Source organism: Saccostrea cucullata, unplaced genomic scaffold (assembly GCF_032062105.1).
Source record: "Saccostrea cucullata isolate Sc308-1 unplaced genomic scaffold, CSIRO_AGI_Scuc_v1 ctg2820, whole genome shotgun sequence".
Lineage (NCBI taxonomy): Eukaryota > Metazoa > Mollusca > Bivalvia > Ostreida > Ostreidae > Saccostrea > Saccostrea cuccullata.
Genome location: NW_026935197.1, coordinates 27,701 through 46,228, shown reverse-complemented (window position 1 = coordinate 46,228; position 18,528 = coordinate 27,701). Strand labels below are relative to the sequence as shown.

General features: G+C 32.8%; 1 protein-coding gene across 1 annotated transcript in view; it reads left to right on the top strand.

Annotated features, from left to right (window-relative positions):
- Window positions 1-249: 249 nt before the first annotated feature.
- The window catches only part of LOC134242230 (uncharacterized), a gene marked incomplete at its 3' end in the record, with an annotated part of 35,057 nt that continues 16,778 nt past the window's right edge, over window positions 250-18,528 (top strand). The window contains exons 1-4 of the mRNA XM_062724313.1: window positions 250-371; window positions 12,320-12,451; window positions 18,102-18,214; window positions 18,406-18,475. The remainder of the gene's footprint in view (window positions 372-12,319; window positions 12,452-18,101; window positions 18,215-18,405; window positions 18,476-18,528) is intronic.

Here is an 18,528-nt window from a genome sequence, read left to right as displayed (position 1 = left end):
ACAAAATGTTACGGGTAAGAGAAATGTATATTTTAACCTGGATAAACAGATTATTTTTCATCTAAACGTTTCAAAGTTACTTTGAAATTATTTACTTAAAAAAAAATACTTTTGTTGAAATGTTGAGTGGGGGGGGGGGGGTCAAACGACTTGCGTGACCTAGGCTAACTTATAACTGTGTCATCTCTCCTAAAAGATGACAAAAATCATCGGGATCGGAATTCAAAATACTTTGGACAAGACTAGGGTGGAAGCAAACGAGACTGGCGTCTGGCGTTGAAAAGGGCAATTCATCATTTTCATGTGGATATATTAGTCTATAAAATCACTGTAAATAGCAACAATGTAGGGTTAAACATCTGGAGAAATTGGTAATCAAAATGATATTATTTTTCCTTCTTGTTTTTATTTGTTTACGATAGAATTTGAGTAAATAAGGAAGAAGGAAGTACATAATTTTCAAAAGTTTTTCAACATATCAGAGTCAATTTAAATGTTTTAATGTTTTAACAAAAAAGGAATTTGTAGGATAATTTCATTTCACTGTAACATTTTTACTGATAATGTTGTCACCAAGCTCCAAATCTGGGGGTTGTGTAGGCCTAGTGCTAGTGGCTTCAAAAGAATTTAGGTCATTGAAATTTGATATTATCATGCGCGGATCTAGAAGGGCAGGGGTTCTGCATTCTCTTGGATTTTAAGTTGTTAAATCTTCGCAGTAAAGTAACTAAATAAATGATTGATGTTTGATAACCCCTTCAAACATTTTAAAAATGGACCCTTTTTTAGTCTTGGTACTAGGAAGAATCGTAAAACTTTAGATATTTAGTCATTAAGTTGCTTTACTCCCCTTCACACACAAAATACACCTCCACCCTACATGTGCCACTGCATATCACAACCATGAAATATGATAAATAAAAAATATATATAACTTAAAAAACAAGAGATGCTGGATTAATTACATCATCATTATAAGGATTTAAACAAGAGGCCCATGGGCCACATCGCTCACCTGAGTACATGGGCTAGTTAAAAAACATAAATCAGCTCAGTATTGAAAAGTTAACCTTTTGGGGGAAGGGGGTTTGAAATTTCTATTATTTGAGAATGTCGCTATATCAATAAAGCATACGGCTATGTTTTCAGTCAGGTGTAAATTTAGGGTGGCTTATGAAAAAATAATTTTTACTAATTTTCTATAAAAATTAATAAACCTGAGACACAAATATAATATACTTTACAGGTTAGAGATATATTTAACACAATTTCATAAGTCAAAGTCACTCATAAAAAAAATTATTCAATTTTTATTTCAACATTCCTCCTTTTTTTGGAATGTAAAATGTGACATTGCATAGGGTCATATATTAAACGGTTGTATGAGCCTATAAAATCTTACTCTACAGACACAGTTCTTTTGCTAATTTTACTAGCGATGTTTCTTCAATAAAAATCAGTTTTTCTAGTTGCCATGGAAACTGTCTTTAATTAATAAAAGTTAAAATGAAAATTGTGTGTCGGACGAACTCTTGTCTGTCCAATTTACACTGACCAAAAATGATTAAATTGACAGATGTTGCATGCGTGTTTAAAGCTTCTTGCCGCTTTCAGCTGTAGATATGCACTTTCTTGCATAATAAAATTCATTTCTATCCAGATAACATTGTTTTTCTGTGAAATATGTTAAATTAATTAAATCTTCTCCTTTGTCTGTCCTATGTTACGGGCGAAAATTGTAAAATTAAATACCGATTTTTTCAATCAACGGACCTCTCTGGGGCCCCTTTTACGACATACATGTCTTGAGATGGTAGAAAACGATTGCATCACGTGTTTACCGCAAACCAGTCTGTTTACAAGATGGACGGAGGCAAGGAAAAATAGTTGTCCGTCGCACTGAAGTATGTAAGTTACGGGCGAATGTGTGTTCGTCCGAATGTTCGTCCGAATGTGATATTTTATGAAATTTAGACGCCAAAATCAATTAACATCACACATATTCACACATTATCATGCTACATTACCGTGATTGTTATTATAGATTGAAAAAACTTCGTAATTTCATCAAAATATAAAGTAAAGCGATAATTTTTCAATCTGGACAGAATGATTTCCATTCGGACGTAACAAGGACAAATACTTTATAGATATCTATGTTATTATGGTAATTATATTGAATTCTTATTGTTTAATGTCCAGCAAACTTGAGTGAAATTTTTTTAATGATCTCGGTCATATCTATAAAAGTTGATTACAGATTACCTCTAATTAATTCAAATGAAATAGAGTTAATATCTTAATTTCTTCTTTTAACAGTATATACCAAAGAGACAGTTGAAGATCTTGAGAGGAACTTCATAGCAGCTATATTAAGATTATGTCAATAATTACCTGAATAAATATCTTTTAGATGGAGATAGATCATTTTGTGTGTTTTTTCCTCATTTATTATGTGTAATAAAAAATACAAAAGAGATTAAAATTCCCTAAATCCTCAGTGTCCGTCCAGGTTTTTCCAACATCTGTCTTCTGTTTGTCCAACATAAAAAGTGACATTTTAAAGTTTCATACTAGTGTTATTTATCAATTTTTCCCATTTTTTTTGCATTCTATGTCTTTGGTCATCATATATTTCAAATTCCAAAGCTGAAAATACTTCTCCTTAAGCACTGAGAACAGAAAAATAGACTTTTTGTCTGTCCCTGTTCGTCCAACACTTTGTCACTTTTTTCATATTTTAATGAGTTTAAATGATTTTGAAATATGACAAAAGGTTTGAACATAATTGCTTACCTAGAATATAGTACAAGAAATGTAGATTTGCAATTTATATTGTAGTTGATGGAAGATACAACCGATTTTGTCTGTCCTGTTCGTCCAACATGTGATGTGGACAGCCCAATTATTTTTCATGAATAAAAACAATTTTCCTTAAAAAGTTATCTTTTTAACGATGCAGTTAGCAAGTATAGATATATATTTTATCCCATGTCAAAATTTAAGTTGATATTTCAAGAAAAAAATTCTCAAGTATTTGTCACAGATATTCTACACTGTACTGAAAACGTAGCCATACATCTTTAATTTTGCCATACTTAAAAAGAAGATTTTTACAGATTTTTTTTTCACAATATTACTTGATCTCCATTGTTACCCCTCACTAACACCCCCAAGGACATCATTTGAATACATTTAAACTTCATTACATTCAGATGCTTAGTATCGTTTTACAAACAACGCGACAGTTTATTTGATAAGGCGTGCTAAAATTCTGTATGCTGATTATGGTTTTACTCATTGATTGGATGTTTGATTTCAATGGAATCAATAATAATTTGCATATGAAACTCCGAATTCAACAATAGATAGTTTTCGATTGACCAAGAGTTGCTTCCCGTTGGTCGCCATACTGGAGGTCCAAACGCTCATATTCCTTCATTGTTCAACCAATTTAAATTTTTTATATTTGCTATTCTGAATTAGAAATCATTATTTTTCTGAAGTATATAAATTTTTGGAAACTTCCTTTATTTAAAAAAAATTATTTGATAAAAATTTTCTACCAAATATTTCTGCTATAGTTTCTTAAACTTGGTAAGACAAAGAGGGAAAATCACCGAGTCGACCTCCAATATGGCGGCCAACGGGAGGTAACTTTCGCTAAATTCAGGCCTATCGAAAACTATCTATATCCTGATAATACTGGCCAATCACATTGAATGATTGTCACTCAATGATTGCACTCAGCAGCAACACGTGGTCTGTCTAAGACCGATTTCTGTCCTTATAAAAGCTGTATTATATTTGTAGTGATTTGACCGCATGTGGTTTTATATACGTGCATGATAAAGAAAACTCAAAGAATGGAATTAGTAAGCAAGGCTACTATGCTACTGTTATACTTTGTAGCTATCAGGTAAAAAATCTTGCTTTGTACGTCCACATGTAATTGTTGTTTACTGCATACTCGTTAACATGTCATTTAATATGATTGGTCAGTATTGTCAGTGGTATTGTTGGGTTCTGTTTCATATGCAAAGTATTATTGGTTCCATTGAAATCAATTGTCCAATCGAAAAGTAAAATGATAATCGGCATATAAAATTTTAGCACGCCATATCAAGCAAACTGTCATGCTGTTTGTAAAACGATAATAAATGTCAATTCTACTAAACAAAACTTTACTGTTCTGGGGATTTTTTTCCTATGCATATTCTTATGCAGAACTTTGATCCCTCATTGTGGCCATACCCTAACCCCCAGGGTCATAATTTGAGCAAACTTTAATCTTAACCACCTGAGGATGTTTCCCTTTGTCCCATATAAAAAATATAATCATGGAATTGGTGTTCTCCAGAAAATTTTTAAAAATAGTTTAGTATATATTCCGATGTAAAAATTGTTCCCACATTGTGGCCCAAGTCCCCACCCTACCCTCTAAATTCTGATTTGAACAATCTTGAAAATACACTACCTTAGATGAGTCAATGTTATTTAGTCCGTAATTATTACTGGTAGGCCGAAGTCTTCTGTTTTTCTCTGGTTGAACTATTTGTGGGGAAAAACAAACCACTAAGAAAAACCCCTAGGCATGTTTATTGGCATAGTAGTCACGTTGTTTAATCCGATAAGTATTCTCTACAAGGCTGCACAGATTTTAAATATGCTCATTGTGGGGCCTTGACATCAGAATCCTATTTGATTTGTTGTTGTAATCTGATTTCTATACCATGTGTATACCGTGCTTAGTTTTTTTATGATCTCGATCTGTATTTCGGATGAAAATTCTTACAAAATTGCACAAGAAAGTTACAACAAAATTTAACAATAACATAAATGATTTATTATGACCCCTTCCAAGAAGGGAGGGCATATGCTTTGCTGCTGTCTGTCGGTCAGTCTGTCGGTCCATTTAGTTTCTGTCCATTTTCTTAACAACCGTTGCACATACTGATATGAAATTTGGTATACAGATACATCAGGTGAATATCTGGGTGAAGTTTGTTTTGGGTACGATCTTGCCATTTTTGACAGAGTTGTGCCCCTTGGACTTAGAAAAATTCCACTTATGTGCAGTTTCTGTTCATTTTCTTCACAGAGGTTGAACATATGGAAATGAAATTTGGTATTCAGATTGATCAGCTGAATATCTAGGTCAAGTTTTGTTTTGGTACAATCACATCATTGTTGTCAGAGTTATGCCCCCTGGTTATTAGAAAAATTCCACTTATTTGCAGTTTCTGTTCATTTTCTTTACAGAGGTTGTACATATTGAAATGAAATTTGGTATACAGGTTTATCAGGTTAATATCTAGGTCAAGTTTTGTTTTGGATATGATCGCACCATTTTTGACTGAGTAATGCCCCTTGGACTTGGAAAAATTCCACTTATTTGCAGTTTCTGTTCATTTTCTTTGCAGAGGCTGCACATATTGAAATGAAATTTAGTATATAGATTTATCAGCTGAATATCTATGTCAAGTTTTGTTTTGGGTACGATCGCACCATTGTTGTCAAAGGTATGCACCTTGTACTTAGAAAAATTCCACTTATTTGCAGTTTCCGTTCATTTTCTTTGCAGAGGTTGCACATATTGAAATGAAATTTAGAATATAGATTTATCAGCTGAAGTTCTAGGACAATTTCTGTTTTGGGAATGATTGTGCCATTTTTAATAGAGTTATGTCCCTTGGACTTGGAAAAATTCCATTTGTGGGAGGGGGGGCATAAGTGTTTTACAAACAGCTTTTGTTTAAGTTTTTTTCGCCGTTGCTATGTATCCATAGGAAGTTTGAATGTGGGTGTCAGTTGCAAATTTTCAATATATGATTTTGTGAATGCGCCAAGAACCTGTACTATTAACACACTCATATATAATTGAAAAGAAAAATATAGCATATTCAATTTGTGAAATAATGTCGCTTTTATTAATTCTTTGTGTTTTTCAAATATAAAATATTATGCAAAGAATTAAGTACGTTACCTATTATACAGAGGCCCACTATTTTCTGTAATTTTATAAACAGGTTTGTCGAATTATAAAAACTATTTACATGTACTAGAAGATTGGTAGTTTTAAAATAAGCAAAGCAAAATTTACACACTCCGTTATTTAGACGTATACACCACGTTTAAAGATCCGTTTTTTCCGGAAATTGCTAGTTTTTCCACTTTTTTCAACAGATATTTCTAAAATTGACATACTGCACATTCCTCGAGCAAAATTAAACACATATATTTCAAAACATTTTGATGAAAGACTGATGAAAACAGGGATAAGATTTTGCTCGAGGAATGTGCAGTATGTTTATTTTGACTTTATATTATTATTTCCGGTGGCGAATTGAAAGATCATTGAGAGGTGTAATTTTATTTATGTGAAATATTATGTTAACACAATTCATTAAAAAAAATGTTATTAAGACATACTTCATGCATCGGCAATATATTTATTTTCCATGTAAGTCTATTTGTCAAAAAAATAGCATACAAACTGGAAAATATGCAAGGATAATAAGGCAACTCTATGACGATGGCCCTTCGATGTGTAGGCCTGCATCTGACAAATAATTCAGATAAGGATAAAGATCCAAAGAAAACGCTAAAGAAAAAAGATCACTTGAATAATCGTATTAATTAGCACAGAAGAAGAAAACCGGCTTCTTTTTTATGCCAACGGTATAATTTTATTTTGGAAATGAGAGAGTTCATAGCTACCATCAGCAGATGTGAATAAATTACGTAATAACGCAAAGATGACGTCACAATAGATCTAGTTTCATTTTCTTATAATTTATTATTTTTATTCAAAACACTAGCCTATATAAAATAAAATAATTCTTTGCAAAATCTCTTCAAATTTATCAATATTCCGAGGCTATACATGGAACTTGCATTCTGATGTAAATGCACATGTATACGTACATATACACGGCACAGACATACGGCACAGACATACGGATAGATTTGAAAATATATCCTTCCCGCAGCCGGATTGAAAATAAATATAAACTAGAGGTACTGTGAGCAATGAGCTCACTAAATGATACCCCCCGCCTCCCATATGGTTATAACTGGTGAAAAAGTCCATGTTTTCCTGTGGCCGGGAAACTCAAAATATGTGTCGGATCAAAAAGTAAAATAGGAGGTGCACAATGGCAATATGTAATAAAGATTCTGTGAAAGTTTCATCAAATTTCATTCAGTGGTATTAGAGGAGTTGCGGATAAGAGATGGGTACCCCAAAGCGTAACAGACGGACGGACGGACGGACGGACAGACGGACGGACGGACGGACGTACAGACGGACGGACGGAATTAACGATTACTATATACCCTCCCACTTTTCAAGCGGGGGGTATAAAAACGATACTCGAAAATGTTGAAATTTATTTCACGCTCTATATTTGTTGCCTATTGTGCCATCTCGATAAACTTTTGAATGCACCAGTCTATATTTTAAGAGATGTTTATATACCACGATGAATTAACGAAAAAAAGGCCTATATTTCACCTGGTATCTTTCTTTTAAATAAAAATTGCTACATATAAACAAAAATGATTGTAATTAATTATCTGTCAGGGATCCCGAAACATCAAAAGACGACGGAGTTAGGAAGCGATGTAAGTTAACAAGAAAATTCAAACACACGTTTTTTTTTTTTTTTTTTTTTTTTGGGGGGGGGGGGGGCATTTTGGATCAGAGGGATTCATTGAAATTATTGTAAAAAAAATAGGGGGGTCATATTTATCGGTACCTTGCAAAACAAAAAATGGTTAGCGTGGCGGCCCTTATTGATTTATTGCCACTCCTGATCAGTCCCAATTTTCATCAATTTTTTTTGTGTCTGGGGAAAAGAGCTGTAACACATTTCCGACTCACTGCTCCCTTTGATTTCAAAAAGTAAACGTTTAATAAACTTAGTTATTATTAACCCGTATCCATTAAAAAAGTTTTCATCATCATCTTGTAAAGGTATATTTTCAAGTTTACATTCATTGAGATAAGTGCTGTGAAAAAAATGTTAGATTTAGATGCAGTGTTCGCAAAAAAACATTTATATTCATTAAATCCTGAGAATCCTTGTTTTAGAATCATAAATGGCGTGCAGACAAAATAAAATTAAAAAGACCTAAATCTATTTTTTTGAAGTTTTAAATAAAGATCTGAATTCCTGTAATTTACACAATAATATAAATCAATCAGGTTTCATAGATATTCGAGATTTAAAACAATAATACATGTATATATACACTCATTTCGGGATCGGATAAAAAATATCAGATGCAGTTTAACGTCAATTTAACCCACAGAAACTTGGGAATATTAAAGTTCAAATTCATGAAAAAATTAATTTAAACGTAGATAGCAAGTATCATCTTAATCTACACTTAATCGCGTATTTTTTATTTAGCTCAAGATATCCCTTATATTGCTTAAAAAATTAGTTTGAGTTTACATCCTCAATTAAATCAAATCAAAATGACAACTTGTTCGTGTGAAGTTGTTTCTAATCAGAATTATACAAAAAAAGATTTATTTACAAGTGTTATATAACTCGGAAGAATGTATATCCCGCATTTTAATAATAAAGCACTAATGATATATCGATGTTTAACTCTTGCGATTTTTTCACTCGTGCGAAGACGCCCTTATTTGCCATCAAGGGCAATCTGATTAAAATCAGATGTCATTTTCGTTCCGAATTTCAGAGCATAACAAAGATTTGAAATAAAAATTAAACGCAAGTCGTTAAAAATACCAAGATTAGATATATTTGCATTTTATAAACATGATGAAACATTAGTCTGCAATTAAAGAATGTGCATAACGTGTGATTCAATAATGCTGAAAATCCTATCATATAAAGGGTGGAATAATGATTTCACATAACTTGTCAGAGTTGTCAGAGGGGGAATTTACAATGCTAATTATTAAACAAAAAAGACTCTTTTGAATGTTTTGCATGCTTTTAAAGAGATCCATATAATAGGCGTCGGAACCGGGCGGGCCCCACATTTTTTTTCTATAGATAGACTTAGTATAGACATCGGACACTGCTGCGTAGGTTTAGCCCCCCCCCCTCCTCCCCACTTTCCACAGACATGTTGCAGTACAGGCTTCAATAATTGGGAAAGTGTTGGTGTTTGGAAAAAAATTTTGTGCTGGAGTTCGCATCTAACCCCCCCCCCCCCCCCCACACACACACACACACACACACACACACACTTCTCTCACAAACGAAATAAGATTTTCGTGTATGGCCAATGCACATTTCCTTTTTATTTTATTTATTAATTTTTTTTTATTTTTTTGCTTGTCAGGTTCTTTTGAATGTATAACATTTTTTTTTATGCCTACTCTCCCCCTCCCTACTTTCAATTTGCTCCCGACGCCAATGAGATTTGAATATCCTGATGTTCTTTTTTTTGTATAGTAAAAAAAAGATGTTCTTGTATGCATGTGTTTTCTCATAAAGAAAAAAGCCGAAACTGAAAATTGTCTTAGTTTTATTTATATACATGTTATCAACAAAAATTAAATTAAGATAGCCGTCTTCATATAGAACCATCATAATAATACACCAATAATGTCGTATGCAGTTAATTCGTATATCTGTGGTGTATGTTCCCGTGTTAATTTTCTATTTACAAATTTATACTGTACACACACACACCCTCCCTCACACACACAAAATCAAAGTGAATAAAAGAAAGATATATTGTTCTTAGGAACTTGAAGATTTCACCGTGAGCAAAAGATTGGAATAATAGACTAATTCAAGCTATAAATGTTCCATTGACTTTCTTGATAAATCGTTTTCTAGCAAAAAGTAGCAAAATCATGACCAACAATATTTCCAGTAAAGAAAATTAATTTTTATATTCAGCGAACTCGCTCCACATTTTAAGAATAGTCCACAAATGGAACAGAAGAGTAAGCTTTAACTTTTTTTCACTTCAAAATTATTTTTTTTTTTGGCGCTGTATCGGGATTAAAAGTTGAAACGTTAAAAAGTTGAAATTCGATAACGCCAAGTTGACGACGTCATAACATCATAGCGTTATTTTCTTACGAAAACAACCTATATTTGAAGAGGTCTCTTGGAGAAATGGTTTGAGATAATAACAAAAATTAAAATGACATAGGAAGAGGTCACTCTCGACTTGTTTCTAGTACAATTTAATAAGATTTTGGGACTGGGCGGATTTTTGTTCATACCGTACTTTCTTCTTTCATTAAAACTATATATAGGCCTATTTTAATTGAATAGGGAACACATGTGGAATGAACACAAAATGCCTTAATAGTTTCTAAACAGAACCCTCACAGAGCTTGTAAATTCTATTAAAAATTCAGTTTTCATGTTACAGCAATTACTGTGAATAGGATGTTCCTAGGACATGGAAGGATTTAATTACTGTAATCATTTTGCTTTGTATTCTTTTTAACGCAGCTCTTGGTTAAATGGACTGTGTCAGCTAAATAAGAAAGTCATAGTAACTAACTTTTTAGCTCACCTGAGATGAAGGCTCAAGTGAGCTTTTCTGATCAAAATTTGTCCGTTGTCTGTCGTCGTCGTTGTCGTCGTAAACTTTTCACATTTTCATCTTTTTCTCAAGAACCACTGGGCCGATTTCAAGGAAACTTTGCACAAAGTTTCCTAAGGTGAAGAGGATTCAAATTTGTTCAAATGAAGGGCCACGCCCTTTTCCAAGGGGAGATAATTATGAATTAAAGAAAAATTAATGGCATTTTTAAAAAATCTTCTTCTCAAGAACCACTGGGCCAAGAAAGATGAAACTCATGTGGAAGCATCCTCAGATAGTGTAGATTCAAATTTGTTCAAAGTATGACCCCCAGGAGTAGGGTGGGGCCACAATGGCTGATCAAAGTTTTAGATAGGAATATAAAGGAAAAATCTTTAAAAATCATCTTCTCAAGAACCACTGGGCCAGGAAAAATGAAACTCATGTGAAATCATCCACAGGTAGTGTAGATTCAAATTTGTTCAAATCATGACCCCCGGGGTTAGGATGGGGCCACAATGGCCGATCAAAGTTTTAGATCATGTAGATAGGAATATATAGGAAAAATCTTTAAAAATCTTCTTTTCAACAACCATTGGGCCAGGAAAGATGAAACTCATGTGGAAGCATCCTCAGGAAGTGTAGATTCAAATTTGTTCAAATCATGACCCCCGGGGTTAGGGTGGGGCCACAATGGCCAATATAAGTTTTAGATAGGAATATATAGGAAAAATCTTTAAAAATCTTCTTCTCAAGAACCACTGGGCCAGGAAAGATGAAACTCGTGAAATCATCTTCAGGTAGTGTAGATTGAAGTTTTTTTCAAATCATGACCCCCGGGGTTAGGGTGGGGCCAAAATGGCTGATCAAAGTTTTAATTAGGACTAGATAGGGAAATCTTTTAAAATTGTCTTCTCAAGTACTTCAAAGTCATGATCAGTGATATTTATGTGGAAACATCCTCAAATAGAGTAGATTCTAGTTTGTTCAAATTATAACCCCCAGGGAAGGGTGGGAGCACAATGGGGGATCCAAGTTTTACATTAAAATATATTTACAGAAATCTTCTCCTCAAGAATAGCAGTGCCATGATTAGTGATACAGGTATTTATATGCAAGCATTTTTGGGTAGTGTACATGGTGTAGAATTAAATTTGTTCAAATCATGACCCCCCAGGGTAGGATGGGGCCACAATGGTGGATCGAAGTTTTGCATAAAAAAGGGGGGAAAATCCCAAGAACAGAAAAGCTATGTTGAGTCATATTGACATGTAAGCATCCTCATGTATTGAAGATTTACATTTATTCAAATCATGGCCCTTTGGGGTAGGGAGGGAGACAATGGGGAATCAAATTCAAATTATTATGAAGTTATATATAGGAAGAAAATGTTTTAAAAAAAATCTTTGTATCAAGAACAGTAAAGTCATATGCTGTGTTAATAAGAAGGCATTCTCAAGTAGTATTAAAATTCAAGCCCCCCCCCTCCCCCTTTCAGTAAACATTTCAGTTCTAATCTGATTTGTGCTTTTTCCTAGCCGATTTGCTCAGGTAAGCGATGTGGCCCTTGGGCCTCTTGTTGAATTTCATAGTTGCATCCCAGTATTTAGGAAAACAAGAGATTGAATCATCATACTTTGTTAGTTGACTCAATTTGGTCCTTGAATTGTGTCAGTGAAAAAAAAGACATGATGACATCTGCTTATTGGAATTTTATGACATAATCTGAATATTTCAGATAATAAGTGGCTTAGAATCACAATCTTTTTCCAATTCTGTATTTCAGGTTCTAAGACGGTGTCTATTGGAAGATATCCAGTGTTGCTCAATTACCCCACCTCTGCTGATTTTTCCGTGAAATCCTGGCTTACGATTGGTTGAAGTCTGTCACGTGAAAGCGGTGGATTACTTATACATGGTCAGTTGTAAATCCATACCCTGTCAGTGAAATCTATACCCGGACGATGTATAACGTCACAAACACAAATGTGACGTCATAATAGGCACAGTATAAGCGCGATAAAGCATTCAGCAGAGAAAACCATTTATAAACTGCAGATAAAACGTGAATGTTTCATCGGTGGGGTAAATTCATTACATAGTCTTTTAGTGACAGGGTATGGGATGATACCTGGTTAGTAAATTTCATACCTGACTCGGCTCCGCCTCGCCAGGTATGAAATTTACTAACCAGGTATCATCCCATACCCTGTCACTAAAAGACTATGTAACTAATAATACATCATCGGATAATATGGATTTCAATTTTAACAAATAAACATCAGGTTTGTTTCCAAAGAAAGTAGTATAGACATTTTGAAAAAAAAGGATGCAGTTTTTGTTCACCTGAATCCCCTTGTCTGCCTCTCTGTCATTACAATCATGTCAAGCTATAATTTTGTAACGGACAATTATTGGAAGCTTGTACTTACAAGGACTGTTTGTAATCTAAGAGTGTGTAATGACCTTGACTAAATGACCAGCAAGTTTAAGGTCACTTGCAATTAAAGACGTACAACACACTGGGGGAGATAACTCTTGCGATTTCAATTGAACGTTTGACGTGACGTCAAATTTAACGTCAAAAATAAAGCGTCAAAATGACGAATAAAACGATCCCGATGTACAAATTGATCAATCATAAAAGAAAAGTGGGATATGGGGCTTGGCTGTGATTATGCGTACCATACTCAATAAGTATTTTTTTAATTAACCCGATTAAACTCCATAAAAAACAAGACATGAAATACCATCCCTTAATGTTTATTTCATTTTATTTCATAGATACAATAAATTGTACTCTTGATCAAAGCGCAGCATTTTTTTTATTCTGAAAAAATAAAGCGTCAAAATGACGAATAAAACGATCCCGATGTACAAATTGATCAATCATAAAAGAAAAGTGGGATATGGGGCTTGGCTGTGATTATGCGTACCATACTCAATAAGTATTTTTTTAATTAACCCGATTAAACTCCATAAAAAACAAGACATGAAATACCATCCCTTAATGTTTATTTCATTTTATTTCATAGATACAATAAATTGTATTCTTGATCAAAGCGCAGCATTTTTTTTATTCTGAAAATTTTATTTTACATTGCCGAAATTCTCATTATGTACAATTGGCTGCATAGCATTCCGATTAACGGTCTTTATTACAATTTGTGCATTTACGATATAAATATTGTTTTTCTTCTTTAATTAGATAAAACAACAATAAACAAACAAAAAACTTTTTACAATGTAAAATCGATGTTGTTCTCAGACCCTTACTGATCAAAGAGGAACAACTCTGAAAATGTAGGAGATGTTTATTTCCTCCCTTTATTCACGGTTTTCCACAGAATCAGATACATTTACAGCAAGACCTGATAAATCCGAGATAATATTATAGACCTCATATACACAATGTAAGTATAGAATTGAAAAGAATTGTTCACTAGTACTGAAATGATCTGAAGTTATGAATATCCTATTGCAGCAAATCGTTTGACTTTCTGTCACTGTCAATGTCGGTTCGCATTTCCTCAATCAAAACAAAGCGTAGCCTATAAGATTTTTAAAAATATCAATGTGTGATTTGATATAAATTAAAATAGATGAAGAGTTTAATGTTTGATATTTTGAAGTTAATGTGGACGAATACGGAATTTTCATTTTTACTGTAGAGGCAACGACATTGAAAGAATGCGTACAATATCATGAGGGGTGTACATCTATGCATCTAAGCCCCACATGCACATACTGTCTCGTTTGAAATAATGACGTGAAAGAAACTACAATTATTCCATTTATAGCACAGGAGAGTTGAACATACGCCATATTTTATAAATGAAATTAAAGAAACTGAAATAAAATTAAAAATCGACATATTCAAGTTCAACATAACTTGAATTCGTATCCAGGTTTCATGTGATATGGAATGCATAACGCATACATACATGTACATGTATATGGACTAAACACTAAAATCCTTCAGTAATTTTTTCCTTATGCATATATAAAAACAATAGTCAATATTTATTCTGCATTCATGAATTTAAAAACAAATGAATACCTCCGGGATTCAAATGACGATATACTAGTATATTTGCACTGTAAACAACGTTTCGTCAAACGCTAATAGTCTGCGACGCAAAAAAGGAAGGGGTGGGGGTGTTAGGGTTATTCAAAATTTGCCTAAAAATATACATTTAAATACGCTTTACATATGAAAACTTTTAAATTCATAAGTTAAGATATTTTTTAAGCAAAAGCAATATTCTAATTTGATCTCTTTAAAATGTGTATTTGTAGATTCATAGCAAAGTGATCGACCCCCGTCTGAAAGACGCGCGGGAACGTGATTTATTGAGAAAGGCGGAGGGGGTAATTTTCCGCTATTAAACCAAAACTGGTCGTACAAAAATTATACAAAAAATTATAAAGATTATTTTTACTACCAGCTACCTAAAGAAAGTTTTTTACCAAAATTAAACTACAGGTTTTTTCACAAAAAAGTTTTGAATTTGAAAAATACACAATTTCAAAGGCTTAGATAATTCATAGTTTTTCAGTTTAAGGTCTTAAAAAATTATTTTGATGATAAGTGTATCAAAAAGATGACTATGTTTTTGTTTTAAATGGTTAAAGGAATAAGTCAATGAAATTTGACATTTATATCTTACCTGGCTTTTTTGAAAATCAAGGTTTAAGTAGTTCATTGATTAAAAATTTTCTCTCCTTGTAAACAACTAAAGGGGGGTAACTTTTGGAAGTTCCTGTCCAAAAACTACTCGAACGATTTTGTCCAAAATGTGCATACATGCAGTAGATATAGTCATGTACTAAATATATACAAAAATAACGAAAATTAAACGACAGGAATTTTTGGGGGTAGGTGTGTTGTACATCCTTAAGTGTCAATTTCAAGTATGGTATACAATAATTTTCATGTGATTGATTGATTGATGCTGTTTTATGTCCCATTCGACAATTTTTCACTCATATAGAGATGTCACTATATACCGTTGAAGGGCTTCAAATTTTGACCTTTAATAGGTATTACTAGGTATTACTAAGTATTACTATGTATTCAGGGCCATAGATCAGTGAGGGGTCCTTTTCTTACAAACGCCTGCTGTGACCCGTGGCCTTGGTTTCTAAGGTCTCATCCAAAGGAACCGCAATTTTTACTTCAAAGTGACAAGCCCATGGAGAAGGAACATTTGTTTCCTATTTTTTATCAACTTAGATTAGTCATGACTGAGATTTGAACTCATGACTTTCCTATGACAGAGCGAGCGCTCTACCAACTGAAACTTTCATATGAAAAAGATGGAAAGTTCATATCTTATACAAAGATTGTTTAAGGCCTGAAGTTTTGTTATGACCTTTACCCAAGGTCATTTTATGAAAGGCACCTCTCAAAAATGTATAATTTCTTTCCCTACCCTAGTTTGTAACGTATAATGGAGTACATTTAGAGGTTCATCACAAATAAGACATATGACCTAAAGTTTGTGTTGAACTTGATCCAAGATTTTTCAAGAAATATTCAAGGTTATATTTACTCTCAGTAAAACTGAATTATTTGGGTCACTTTATAACTTTAGTCAAATTGAAAGATGAATCATGATATCTGACACAAAGAAAAATAATTCATAAAGTTCATCGTTACTTGCAGGGAATAGACAAATTTCTATTCATTCATATGTTCATTGTACAGTATTCTAAAAAAAATAATAAAAGTTTCTACTTGATAAATATATTTCTAGAAAGTGTGTCATGACCTAAACTAAAGGTCATTCCATCAAGTTTAAGCTCAACAGGTAGAAAAAGTATAAAATTTGTAACCATTTTATGACTTTCTAAAGGATATGCATGATATAGGTATTGAAAGTCAAAAACTAAAGCAATAATTATTTGTGATCTTCAACTTGAACTTGAGGCCAATGTACGTACATGTAGTAAACTCAAGGCTATTACCAAAAAAACTGTGAAATTCATCCTAGGGCCAAAATATTTTTTAAAAAGGAAAAACATTGGATGACAATATAGTACCCGGTATTTATTTCTCAGACAATATTGTGGTTTATTATTTTTCTTTATTGTTCCAACTATCTCATTGGCTCAAACTGGATCACATGATCAAGTATAAAAAATGTTACAGACTGGATGTTTCTATTTTAAAAATTTATAAACCTGCTGTTTCTAAATTTGGAAACATTCTTCTGTAAAGCAACAGTAGTGCTGACGTCACAATAGTCTTTACAGACTGGATGTTTCTAAAAACAGATACTGCAGCTGCTTTTCATTACTGTGACGTCATAATGCAATGACATAACAATGTCTTGTATGAGAAGGTACCGAGTATTATAAAGAAGGGTTTTAAGACATTCTTATAAACTGATAAAAAAAAATAATAAAACAATTGTAGCCTTTAAATTCGGTACAATCCCTCGATATATAGACCTTAGAGAACGTATATCGACCTCGCACTTCGTTCTCGGTCGTGTGCTTTCTCTAAGGTCTTATATATCAAGGGATTGACCTCATCAAAAGGCTATAATTGTATAGTAATTTTGTGAACTCTCTCACAGTTCTATTAGCTTATTAGGGCTGGGCATTGGCCCAAAATTTCGTATTGCGATATATTGCGATATTTTTAACTGTATTGCGATATGTATTGCAATATTTTCAATGTAGTTAAAATGGCATTTTTTATTATATTTACTTTAACTTACGTGCAGAATGTACAAAACTATGATAAGTAACCAACACGAAAATTTTTTTTTGTTGATTTCATTTAAGGTCAAGATCTAGCAAATAACTTGAGACTAGTTTTTTGGTGGTAGATCCATCATGACGTCATAATCAATTTCAACTTTCTTTCTCCCATACTTTTACGGCTTTAGCAGAATTATGTAGAAAATAGGGTATTTACATGTCATTCAATTTAATATCATATGAAAAGTAAACCGGATACCTGTATTAAATTTGATATTGATTTAAAGAAGAGGCCATGAACATACTAAATACCGTTTCCTGAGAGACTGTAGGCAATCTGGATACATTTCCTTTGCCGAATACGAAAAAAACTCCCATATTCATGACTGGTTTTCTTAATTTTTCATTGAAAATGACAGTTTAAAATACAGTTTTTCATCTTGTTTACCTACAAATTATGCCCCGAAACACCTTTTTTGACCAAGCTAAAGTTGTAAAGCATCAATAAAGGAATTTATTTCTCAAGTTTGATAAATCTGTAGGCACCTTTCATTTACTAGATCTTGACCTTAAGTTATCCTCTGAAATGTTCCCACAAAACAATTTCTGACTTACTGTTTGGCTTAATAACAAACTTTTATAAGTCCATTTTTATATTTAATGACAAAATTCCTTAATCTAAAAATATTGCCAATATATCGATATTACAAAATCGTATGTGATACGATATTTTTTGTCATTGTATTGCAATATATTGAAATATCGATATTATTGCCCAGCCCTATAGCTTACTGTATAAACGACATGTAACGCTTTTGTATTTCATAAGGGTTAATGCTCTGACTTTGTTTTGACAGATATCTAGGGGCGTGCTGTGCAGCTGTTACGAGGATAAAGAAATTGATGCTTCACAGGTTTTGATGTTTCCTCAATATACAAATCTTTTTTACCATTCATGCCCAGTGTAAATGTAAATACATGTACCGGATAGTATATTTGACTGTTAAATGTAGATATTTTGTTTAGAATGGCTAAAAACAAAGTAAAAACAATCATTTGAATAAAGTTATTTTATAAAAAAAAATAAAATGTTATTGTTGATAAAACATAATTTTTTACTCTTGAATGATAAATTATATTTCCTTCATTTAATTTTCTAAGCCAAGAAAAGGATGAAAAGAAACCATGCAGTTGTTTGCTGTTTTGCAGGATAAAGAAATCAGTGTGGTATGTACATTTCTCTGATACTTCATATTTGTACAGAGACCAGAAAAACTAATGTGA